Source organism: Rhinolophus hipposideros (assembly GCF_964194185.1).
Source record: "Rhinolophus hipposideros genome assembly, chromosome: 13".
Classification (NCBI taxonomy): domain Eukaryota; kingdom Metazoa; phylum Chordata; class Mammalia; order Chiroptera; family Rhinolophidae; genus Rhinolophus; species Rhinolophus hipposideros.
This window is the reverse complement of record NC_138059.1, coordinates 47,865,369-47,878,023: the sequence shown is the minus strand read 5'-3', so window position 1 is coordinate 47,878,023 and position 12,655 is coordinate 47,865,369. Positions and strand designations below refer to the sequence as shown.

The 12,655-nt window shown below is 36.9% G+C and overlaps 1 protein-coding gene across 6 annotated transcripts in view; it reads right to left on the bottom strand.

Annotated features, from left to right (window-relative positions):
* SNTG1 (syntrophin gamma 1) overlaps positions 1 to 11,735 on the bottom strand; it is an 894,682-nt gene extending 882,947 nt beyond the window's left edge. For all 6 annotated transcript variants that reach the window (XM_081070081.1, XM_081070082.1, XM_081070080.1 and 3 more), the window contains exons 1-2: positions 11,558 to 11,735; positions 10,353 to 11,139 (exon numbers count right to left, since the gene is read on the bottom strand). The gene's annotated coding sequence lies outside the window, so the exon portion shown is untranslated. The remainder of the gene's footprint in view (positions 1 to 10,352; positions 11,140 to 11,557) is intronic.
* Between the last annotated feature and the right edge of the window lie 920 nt (positions 11,736 to 12,655).

Sequence of the window (12,655 nt, the reverse complement as noted above, 5' to 3'; positions counted from 1 at the left end):
GCTACTAGTAACTTATAAAGGAGCTCCCATAAGATTGTTAGCTGATTTCTCAACAGAAACTTTGCAGGCCAGAAGAGAGTGGCAGGAAATATTCAAAATGATGATAAGTAAGTATCTACAACCAAGACTACTCTACTGAGCAAGGTTATGATTTAAAATCAAAGGACAGATAAAGAGCTTCCCAGACAAGAAAAAGTTAAAGGAGTTCATCATCACCAAACCAGTATTACAAGGAATCTTAGAGGGACTTCTTTAAGATGGAAAAAAAGTAAATAAAAAATATGAATAAGAAAATGGCAATAGATAGCTAGCAACAATTACTTTCAATGTAAATGGATTAAATGCTCTAAATTTAATTTGGATTAAATATAGGGTGGCTGAATGGATAAGAAAACTAAACCCTTACATATGCTGTCTACAAGAGATTCCCTTCAGATTGAAAGACACACACAGACTGAAAGTAAAAGGATGGAAAAAGTTATTGCAAGAAAAAGGAAATGGGGGCAAAAAAATCTGGAGTAGCCATATTTATAACAGACAAAATAGACTTTAAAACAAAGGCTTCCACAAGAGACAGAGAAGGACCTAGTAATCCCACTTATGGGTATTTATTCAAAGAAACCCAAAATGCTACTTAAGGGTACATTCCATATGTTCACTGCAGTATTATTTACAATAGCTAAGCTGTGGAGTCATCCTGAATGCCTATGGAAGGAGGAATGGATAAAGAGTAGGTGTATGTGGTATATATACTCATATATAATGGAATACTGCTCGGCCATGGTAGGGAATGGGTTTTTGTCATCTGCGGTGGCATGGATGGACCTAGAAGGTATTGTACTGAATGGAGTATGTTGGATAAAGAAAGACAGATGCAATGTGATTTCACTTATAGGTGGAATCTAAAGAACAACAACAACAACAAAAAAAAAATAGAACATTTTGAAGATTGTCAGCTGGGAGGGGGCTTGGGAGTGGGCGAAAAAGTAGAAGGGATTAAGAAGTACAAATTGGTAGTTAAAAAAATTGGTAAAAAATTGGTAGTTAAAAAATTAAAAAATGGGGATGGAAAGTAAAGCATAGGGAATATTGTCCTATATGGTAGCACTGGTAATAGCTATGTATAGTGCCAGGTAGTCAGGGGGATCACTTCTAGTGAGTACTAGACTAGCCATACAAATGGCTAACCACACTATGTGTACACCTGAAATTAATATAAAATAATACTGAAAGTTAACTGTAATTGAACAATTACAAAGTGTGGGGGGCCGGCCCGGTGGCTCAGGCGGTTAGAGCTCCATGCTTCTAACTCCGAAGGCTGCTGGTTCAATTCCCACATGGGCCAGTGGGCTCCCAATCACAAGGTTGCCGGTTCAATTCCTCAGTCCCGCAAGGGATGGTGGGCTCTGCCCCCTGCAACTAAGATTGAACAGCACCTTGAGCTGAGCTGCCGCTGAGCTCCCGGATGGCTCAGTTGGTTGGAGTGCGTCCTCACAACCACAAGGTTACCGGTTCGACTCCCGCAAGGGATGATGGGCTGTGCCCCCTGCAACTAGAAACGGCAACTGGACCTGGAGCTGAGCTGCGTCCTCCACAACTAAGACTGAAAGGACAACAACTTGACTTGGAAAAAAGGCCTGGAATTACAAACTTTCCCCAATAAAGTCCTGTTCCCGTTCCCCAATAAAATCTTAAAAAAAAAACACCAAAAACAAAAAACAAACAAACAAACAAACAAAAAAACACAAGAGGCAGACTTAAAAAAAAAGTGTGGGGATGTTGAAGGGGAATAAGAGGTTCAAATTTTCAGGTATAAAACAAATAAGTCATGAGGATGTAACGTACAGCATGGGGAATACAGTCAATGACATTGTGATAGCATGGTATGATGTCAGAGGATTGTTGGACCTATGGTGATCACTTCTTTAGCTATATAAATGTTGAACAACTATGGTGTACACCTCAACCTGATATTATGTTATATGTCCACTATACTTTTTTAATAAAAAAAAAAGTTGGAAAATTATATCTTCATATATTAACATATGAATCTTGTTTTATAATTCTATATGCTATAGAAATTTAAGAACTTTCAGCTTATTTACTTTACCAATTAAATAAATAAAATTTGTATTGGTTTAGCAGAGCTAGATACACTATCCCATTCATTAAAATTTAACCTGTCTCTTGGAGTATTACTCGGCTATGCAGAATGAAATCTTACCATTTGCAATGATATAGATAGACCTAGAGAACATTATGCTAAGTGAAATAAGTCAGATGAAGAAAGACAAATACCATATGATCTTACATATATGTGGAATCTAAATAACAGAAGAAATGAGCAAACTAAACAGAAATAGTCTCAGAGATATAGAGAAAAAACTGATGGTTGGTAGATGGGAGAGGGGTGGGGATCAGGGATAAGGTGAGGGGATTAGAAAGCACAATATGTAGCCACAATATTGCCACAGTGATATGAAAGACAGTTTGGGGAATATAATCAATAATGTTGTAAAGATTTTGTAGTCTGTCAGATGAGCACTTGTCTTCTTAGGAATACCACTTCATGGATAGTGTAGATGCCTGACCACTGCGCTGTACACTTGAAACTGAAGCTGAATAATACTGAATGTCAACTATAATTTTATATGTGGAGTACAGCATAGGGAATAGAGTCAATGGAATTATAACTGTTGTATATGATGTCAGAGGGGTAGTAGATTGAGGGAGCAGGGTTATAATTTTGTGAGGCATATAAATGTTTAACTATTACAATGTTTTGTACACCTGAAACTAATAAAAAAAAAATTAACTTCTCTAGACAGGAACTCAGGCCAGGGCTTCTCAGAGCAGTTCCTTGGCTCCCGAGCAGACTTCATATATATATATATATTCTGCAGGGGCTCAGCCAGGCATGAACTGTAAAAGTAAAACAATGAAAGTACTGCTAGGAAACATGGATGAATCATTTTTATTCTATAATTTTGGAGTGGAGAAGATATTTCTAAAGCATAAAACAAAGCCCAGAAATGATACATAAGAATGAATACATCAAGTTTAAACAATATGATCGTTGCATGTTCCACAAGCAAAGTCAGGTGACAACAAATGGATGTAGGGAACGTTTGTGCAAATGCATGTGTAATAAGAATATTGATTTCAGCATTACTTATTATAATAACAAAACATTGAGTAAAGAGTAATAGTCATTTAAAAGAGTCAGGTTAAATAAATTCTGGTACATCCTTTAAAAAAATAAAAACTAACCTGCCTTGAATTTCTCTTCAAAATATCCTAGAAAAATTCAAAACCACCGGTATTATAGGAACACATATATTGCTTTAACAATCCAGTATGTAAATTTAATGATGTTCCATAATGTGTTGAATCAATATCATCTGTTAAGCATGTATTGCTATTTCACTTTATAACGTGCTTTATTAAAAGTCATCAAAGCCTGCAGCTGCATCCTGTAATCATTTCCTAAATATAAAGCCTGCATTTATAAATGATCTCCTTGTTCAAAATACTGCCATACAGCTCACAAGCTCTTTGTTAGAAGCCAGACAGCTTTAATTTGTTACAAAAAGAAATACTAAGTAATTCATCAGATGCCAAACTTCTTTTTTCTTTTTTCTTTTTGGCCACATATCAGCCTTGTTCCAAGTGTTCAACTTCTATGTTCATTAAGAATATTTATAATATAGTCTCAGATTAATGCTCAGAACTTTTATCCATTTGAGCACCATTTTGCTCCAAGGAGTCGATCTCTTAATACGTATCAGTGATGAACTTGAAAAAGTTCAGTGATTTGGCTCAGCTAAGCACACTGAAATAAAGTTCTTATGTAAATATTTTGGAACTACACATTGAAGGAAGAAACTACATTTCATTTGGAGTTTTGTTAATTCTGTTCAGGAGAAAATAGCCTAACTGGGGCTTTATATGAGTGTATACATAAACAATGTAAATTATTTCTAGGTTTTATTCAACTGATCATTCTATGATTGTACTTCTTTTATACATACCTCAAAAAATAAGTTCAAAGAAATAAAGTTGGGATAAGATTTAAATTTAATTTTCACACAAAAAATGAATTGTGTGTGATAGAGTTGCTTATTTCTCAAAAAATTTTCATTGGAAATCTTCAGCATTTGTTAATGTTTTGGGCAGTACCTCCTAAAACAATTCAACTAGTGGGAAGAGATGCTGAAATACGAGTAAAACACATTATTAAAGTGTTGATCCATCTTCATTCCTATTTATTCTATGGACTCTTTTTTTCCCCGACAATATTTTTGACCATTCAGAGAAAGGGTGTATCTATTTCATCTCAGCCACTCATGATTTTTTGAGATTTATTTCTGGGAAATTTCTAAAAGATATTAAGATTAGGTTTTTTGCCAAGTCATGGTTCATTCTCCCATTTTTAGTTAAAACCATAGAGGACTGGAAAAAGACTGACTAAATAAGTCACTATTGGGTTTTAGCAAATGCCACTGAAAACAGAAAAGCAACGGTTCTGCAGGCTACAAGATACAGAAGCATCCTGTGTACTGAGTCCACCTTGTAGTCAGTTTTTATTGAAAAAAAAAATTTAATTAGATTAGGTGAAAATGAGGAAATTTTACACAAAATTATGTTTTTAGTTCCCAGGTTTTGCTATAATCAAGGAGAGCTGAGAATCAGGAACCCTCTTGGGGGATTTCTCTCTGCAGTTTGCTGCAGGCCCCATTGACCAGCCACGCTAATTAGCTTACCTAAGGCCCTATGGCCATTTGAATTTGCAATCCATGCAAGGAGATGTAGGCTTGAATAAGAAAACAGAAAAGGAAACGATTTAAGATGAAGCATGAATAAAAGAATTATGTAGAAGTGAGCACTGTATATTTTGGAAGACAATATATGACACAGGTTTTTATCTGAAGAAATATGAAGAGAACAACTGTGTGAGACTCAGAACCACAATACCCAGACTGGCCTAACAAGTTAAGTAATAACAAACATCAACTTCACCAATTTCCTTCTGTGTATGGGCAGTGCATGAGCCATTTTCTATACCCTGTTATATTAACTGTTCCCAACAACATATTGAAGTGGAAATTTTCTTTTGTTTTACATATGAAAATAAAGAGATTCATTCCTTGCCCAGGTTTGCATAGTTAATGCATCCTGTCTGTAAATCAGGATTGAAATTCAGATCTATCTGATCCTAAATCTCATACTTCCCACCATAAAACCATGGGAACGGTTATGATAGAAATGGTCTGAGGGAAGAAGAAGAAAAGTTTTTGAGGTCAACTAAACCTATAGATATTTCTTTGTTTTCTAATTGGCATAATAATTTCTCAAGATGATCAAGAAAACAAATGAGCTATTTAATTAAGATAAAGTGATTTACACAAGATCACATACATATTCAGCTGATGAGGAAACTATATTTGACTGAAAGAAAATTTGTATGTGTTTCATGTATTTTTAGCCATGCAATACTGTTTTCTTAAGGACTTTCTTAAATTTATTAATCTCAGATACTTATGGTACTTCTCAATATGGATCCCTTTGAGAAGATTCCAGGAGAATGCATTATTCTTTTCAAGTTTTATATGTGTAACAGATTATTGTTTTTGTTGTTGTTGTTGGGATTTTTTAAAAAATTGGGAACAGTGTGTTTCTTGAGGGCCCATCAGCTCCAAGTCATTGTCCTTCAATCTAGTTGTGGAGGGCCCAGCAATCTTGTTGAGAGTTCACACTCTAACCAACTGAGCCATTGAGCTGCCCACGGATTACTGTTAAAATTCTGATATGATTTCTAAAAGATCCCTTCTTTCTGTTAATTTACTTAGTGATTTATTAAGTAAGCATTTATTCCTTAAACAATTAAAATATTCGAAATATTGAGTGAATGGTAATATATTTGGTAAATATAAATGTAGTCGTAACTACTTCACAAATTTTATTTTTAAAAATTTCTGCAAGTATGTACATTAAATGTGGTGAAGCGATAAAGAATTAGCCCCTATCCTAATGCATGGGTTTAATGATTCTTTTATTTAAAAAAATAGATAAATACTATTACTTTAGCTTTGCTGAGAATTTGAAGACCGAATTCAGGAAAATCTAAGATGATCTTCTAACACTTTGAATGTTAGAATGTGCTGAACAAGCTTCATATAATAATTCAAAGATAAAGCTCTTGGTCACATGACATTATTTTAATGACCTTTCACTTTCTTTTTTTTCTATTTTCCATTCTGTTATTTCTTTCCTTTTTTTTTTCTTTTTTGATAAGTGATGACAAATAAAACCAAAAAAAACTAAAAATCTCAAAATTCTATCACTAGCTAGGTAATTATATAATTTTGCATCTCTGGTAGTCAAATAGTTTAATCACACAACTATATTGGAAATGACTATAACACCAAACAATAATTTAGATATTCTGAACACACTAGCAGTATATTTTTAGTGCTACTGTAGAAATCTATGCAGACTAAATTTAAAATTTGCTTTCTAGCTAGTGAAGATGGAATGAAGTGTGGACAACATGGGCCTGATCTATGGGGAAAATCTAAAAATTTAAAAATTACATTTAAAAAATCATAGTCACTTTTAAAATTTCAACTGATGAAAAAAATAAATAAACACATGAGATCTCTTGAGGACATCTACGAATAGAACCTAAGCTCTGTACTAAGTCAATATGTCTTTACAGCATGTCCAGGGTATCCCCATAGATCAGGCCCATGTTGTTCACACTTCATTCCATCTTCATTAGCTAGAAAGCAAATCAAAAAGCTTCCCAGTTGTATTTTTAAATTTTGAGTTTTTAAGTCCACTTAATGTTGTCTTTTTTCCTTCTTGAAATAAATAATAATAAATACTAATCTCTTTATAAACCAGGAAATTATGACACAAAGGCAGTCATTGATTCATTTAAGGTAAAAATGAAAGAGTTAAAATGAACTTGTGATATGCTGATCACTATCAAATGTGATGTCAATTTTGAATAATAAATACTTTTAAACCAGCTCCTAGCTCCATTGAAATATTTATTCCATTAAGAGATATAAGAAAATTGATGCTAATTAACACAAAAATATATTCTCTACACTGAGAGCTTTTAAATGTATGAGGCATGCCCACCATATTGTAATTAGCAGGGAATTTTCTGATAAATGAAGAAATTAATGGTATTGGAGATTATTTATAATAACTCAAAGATATAGCACTTAAGTTTCCAAAACACTCTCAAAAGCATCATATTGGGACTTTCCAATATTCTACAGAGTAGGCATCTGTTCATTCATCCAACAAATACTTAGGTGTTGACTGTATAAAGAGGATTGTGCCTTAATTGGGAGGTAAAGTATCCCTTTTTAGAGAAGAAAAATTAAATTTTATTGGTTTGAGTGGTTTGTCCAAGATCTAATGGCAAGCAGTTCAAGAATCCTAATCTTTTGACTGTCAAAAAGGACTTGTTCTGCTATATCAAGATGCATAACATATTTATACTGCAGTATATTGTCTCTTTCAACACATGCCATGTATAACTCTTCTCCTAAACAGGAAGAACATATTAAATAAGAGGTCTCTCTCTATTCTATGACTCACTGTACGATTTCTGGGAAACTGAGATGACTATAGAAATAATTTCTAGTTTACAACATGCTTTTCACTAGTGGGTTTTGCCTTGCTTGTTAGACTTAGATGAATAAGCAAGTTGATTGCCTGGAATATACATCTTTTGAATGACACACACACACACACACACAAAGTCAATTACTGAGGGCCTTCTTAAATTCCAATAATAATCATCTCATATTTTATATTTTTAAATAAATATGTATATAACTTGGTTCAAACCCAAAGAAACAATTCTAAAAGCAAACTCTTAACATTCAAATCCAATATGATCTGATAGTATCAATAATTATATTAGAATATCCAGTTAATGTTTAGATTGTCTACACAACAAGTTAAATAAGAGGTGTTTTTATAATATGTTATAGTTTAAAGATTCAGGCCATAACTTCCTGTTCCACTCTTCACACACTATTTTTTGTTAAAAGAAGAAAAGCAACTGAACAGATTCTAGGGCTCATTTCTATTTATCCTCCGGTCCCAGATACACTTTATATTTTCCTATTATGCAATCCTATTTCACTTTTCTCCTTTCAGTCTGACATATAAGCAACAGTCAACCACACTTTACCCTACCAACAAAATGATTTACCCATCACCAACACCATCACCACCCTCATGGGGGAGGGGATGTTGAAGCATTATGTCTGGTACTCTGCAAACCTCATGCATCAGTTTTCCTTAAGGGACCAAAACAATTATAAAAACGAACAGCTTGCTTTAACAGGATATGGATATTCTAGAATAAAGCTTTAAGACAGGTGATTCTGTGCAAAAAAAAGATTTTGTTTTATTAACTCATCCACTCTTTTTTTTTTTTTTTTTCTGGCAGGAGGTGGGTAATGGGGATTACTTGACAAAACTCCATCTCAATATGAGCACATTTCCCCAAAGATAAGTATTGACATGAGCTTCCATGTATCTTGCCTGAGCTTGGAAGGGTGAATTAAAGTTATTTATTTCTATCACTAATCGCCAAAGGGATTAGGCAAAGGTAACTATAACTTTGTGTAGTTTCAGCCACACATAAAGAAATCCTGCCCTCCCTACCACTAAGAAGGTTAACTGTAACCACGTACCCACAGGTATGCTTCCTGGAATACATTAGTCTCTGTTTTCATTTTGTGAGATGCCAGCCACAGAGTCCGTGTATGTTAATTGACAACCAATATATCAGTCTAACAATATACTGTAAGTGTCTTAAAACATCATTAATTATCTCATGTGGTAATTTACCATTCACATCTCTCAGATTAGAGGGAAAAAAATCAGGTTGAGTTAGAAGCACATCGTAGTTCTCCTAAGAAGGAATCTAAATCAATGGTACATTTTCTCTTCCTCAGATTATCTTTCTGACCTATATAGGGCAATACAGCCCCGAAGCAGCTCAATGACATAAATGCCTCTGTTCCCTTTCTGCTATGCAAGTAGGTTCATGGTAAGTGGTAAGTGACAGACAAAAATGATCTTTTTTCTTACAGTGTAATTGCTACTCTCAGCCATCACAAAACAAGGACCCATCAGCCCACCAACAAATAGCATCTTAACTGCCTCAGAGGTTTTTTTTGTGTTGAAATTGAACTGTAATTTTTCAAAGGGGTAAATTCTTTCCACAGTGTTGGTTATACATATAGTATCAGATGTATTTACATGGCTGTAAAAGTCCATCATTGCAAGTCAACACTCCAATGAATTGAATATGCTTATTGGAATTGATTAAGCTCTTAGTGAAATGTCAGACACGGGCTATAAATTTGTATCACTGCCTTTACCCAATGAACCCTTTTTATTAAAGTAGAATGCTTGTCAAGGTCACTATGAAAGACTATAGTTTTAAGCTCCAGGGGAAGACTCCAGAAATAAGAATCAACAGAAAACAGGTTTAATGAACACTTTAAAGGTTATGATTTGTCAAGAACCTATTTTCCCCTACCACTTTTTGGATTTCAACGACAAATGTATTTTGTACAACTAAGAAGTCAGAATGCTATCAAAACCCAGCTCTCCTACAAAGGCACACTAAAGCTTTTCATTTTCTGCCTTCTGGCAAATGTGGTTTGAGCAAGGAGACTTTAGCTTTAAAAGACTGGAAAGACAATGCTAAATAAAAATGTGTGTATTTTAGGTAAGATTCTATAGGTGTAGGCATACTTGGAGTTTCGGGTAGAGAGAGAGATTTGGTGTGTATGTACACATATTTGTTCCTGTGCATTGTTTGGTAAATTATATAAAGCACAACAGAAGGTGTGGTTAAACCGTGCCTACTTGTGACTTTTAGAGTCTTACAAACTATATAACACAGACAAGATTACTTTAAACTGTATACGTAAGACAAAAAAATAAACCCTCTTACAAAACGCCAGGTTATATTTGTTTTGGGGGAAAAGACATACACAACTTCAAAATTTTGTTAGATCAGCAATATGAAAAATACCCAACTAAGAGATTATTATAATTATGTAAGCCAATATAGGTAATTTTCCATATTCTTGTCACATAAGGGACTTCAGAGAAGTAAAATATCCAACTATTTTATTAGGCAAGAGATTTCCTAAAATAATGTTGCGAGAACGATCATTTAAAAATCAAGTTGCTCATCTCCTTAATCCACAAGGAAAAATAATGCTGTTTATAATCTTTCTGTTAAAATCTTGAAAAAAGTCATTAGAGCTGTAAATAAGAAAAAAAATAGTGTTATCACTTACCTGCCAAGTAAAATAATTAGAAGTCTTTCAGTTTCTCTAACGTGGGGTTTTGAGTAGTTCTGGAACCTCCTCTCACAAAGCTATTCCCCAAACGGTTGCAATTCTCCCATGAATATTTTGTTTATTTCAAAATGAGTGGGCCTTTAAGCATTTCGACCTCTACTTCAGAATCCATGATTTCTCAGAGCCTTTAAGAATTTTGAACTCTTCTGCTTGCATTTCTCTCAGCCCCCTATAGAAAATTATTCTTGGAGGTGCGGCTGAGGGTTTAATCTGTGGAACTAGAGTACTCCTCACAGCCCTGTAGACAGTTATAGCAGGTGAATAAGGAGGCCTACTTTTCGTTTATCAAGGAAGGGGAGGAGGGACGATGGGGTATTAGGAGGCACCGCCTTTTAGCTGTGAGGAGCAGGGAGCCCAGCTGCCCGTGGCGACGACAGTGGCAGCAAGGGCAGCAGCAGTGGCAACGGCAGCGCAGTTCTGTTCCCGTGGCTGCAGCCTGCTCTGCAGATGCTGTCCATCCCCTCCGGTGCTGAAGTATGTGTCACGGAACACCCCTCCAGCCTGTCCCCAAATTGCACTTTCCTCCACCAGCGAATGCAAAGGGTTTCCTTGTCGTCCAGTCTCACCTTTTCTCCTCGCGCCTTATATTTTGACAAGGGTTAATTGTTTCTCCAAAATAATATTCTCATACTTATTTGGTGGCAACGTTTCCGGACATTATTTGACGTGGAAGTAGGAATCCGTGGGAAATCATATTTAAGCCTCTCCAGACTTTTCAGTGGCTCTGAACGAGTTTCCAAATGAAAAGAAACGCACGCACACGCGCGCGTGCACATGCGCACGAGGGTGGGGAGGAGGAAGTGGGAGAGAGGGAGAGAGAGAGAGAGAGGGAGGGAGACAGAGAGAGGGAGGGAGAGAGAGAGCTATATTGAATACGTATTATGTACCATAGAAAAGCCAGAGCTTCTTTGGCTCTCTCATTACATGAAATGGAAAGGACTATTTTGGAAGGCTCCAAATGTTGATTACCAATTATGGGGACCTCATTTAAATTCTGAGAAGCCCAATTTGAAATTCCTAGATTAGACAAGGTAAAGAGATCATGGATTCTTCTTAGACCCTCCAAGCAGAAACGACAAGTTGTTGTGAAAAAATAAAAAGACAGAGGACGAACGAAAGAAAAGGTATCTTGGCTTTGCTACCTTTTAAAATGGTGCTGAATTGTTCCGAATCGTTGCAAAACAGTTAAGAGGATCCAGCCGGACTCTGTTCGTGTGAGTGTCAGTGTTCGGGGAGTCTCGAGAAGCAGCTGGGAGAACCGGGAGCCTCTGGACGCTGCATTCCCAGGGTAGTGCTCTCTAGCCACCCACAACTCAGGCTCCTGCGGAGAGGGCTGGGGGGATAGGGTGGGAAGAAGCTGATTTCACAAAGGATCGAATAAGGAATGAATAAAGGCAGTAGGAGGGCTCCACCATCCCCGCCTTTTTCATGACAGAACAATTCCCAACGCAACCGGCTCTATGCCCGGGGTTTCAGCCCATTTCCCCTCCCATGCTGCCCTCTAGAAGACTCCCAGGTCCGGAGCCTGTGCTCTCCCCAGACCTGGCATACTCTTCGCTCCCGCTCGGTACAGGCCCCTACTTCTGCCCGCCCCACCTGCTTTTAACAATCGAACAAAAGGAAGGGTTTGTGTGGGTGGTCTCCAGGGCAGTCACCGATAGCTGTGCTACCACTCAGCAACAGATGCAGACTCCAGTCGGTGTGAGATTGGGAACTTGATATACACAATGTTGAAACAACGTTGAAACTTGAAAAATTGATCAAAATCGTGTCCACGGAGATGCTCGAAGCTTCGTGTAGTAAAGAGGGAAAATGTAGTAGAAGGGGAGTCATAATACAGCCCGTCTCTTCAGGCACCGAACGTGCGCAGTCCAGAAGATTGTTGGTAGACTTGTGAGTAAATTCGAAAAAGAATGACTAGGAGTGCGGGGGTGAAGGTGAAGGGAAACACTAATTTGTCCAGGGCAATAGCAAAGCGGTTGACCGCGCGGTCTCTGGCCTCCCCTTCCTGTGAATTGCTCAGATTCCTTTTCCTCGATTTCTGACCGTAGAGGGGCAGTCATAAGGGGTGGAGTACTGTTTCCTCTCGAGCTTTTACCAAGGATTAGGGCGCGCCTGCTGGTGTGGAACCGCTGATTCCGGTGGGTTGTCCTTGCCTCCTGGAGGTAATGCTCTCTCCCAGCCACTGGCTGAGCAGAGGCCAGGCGAGCTAGGTCGAGCCGGGCGCGGGTGGCAGCCAG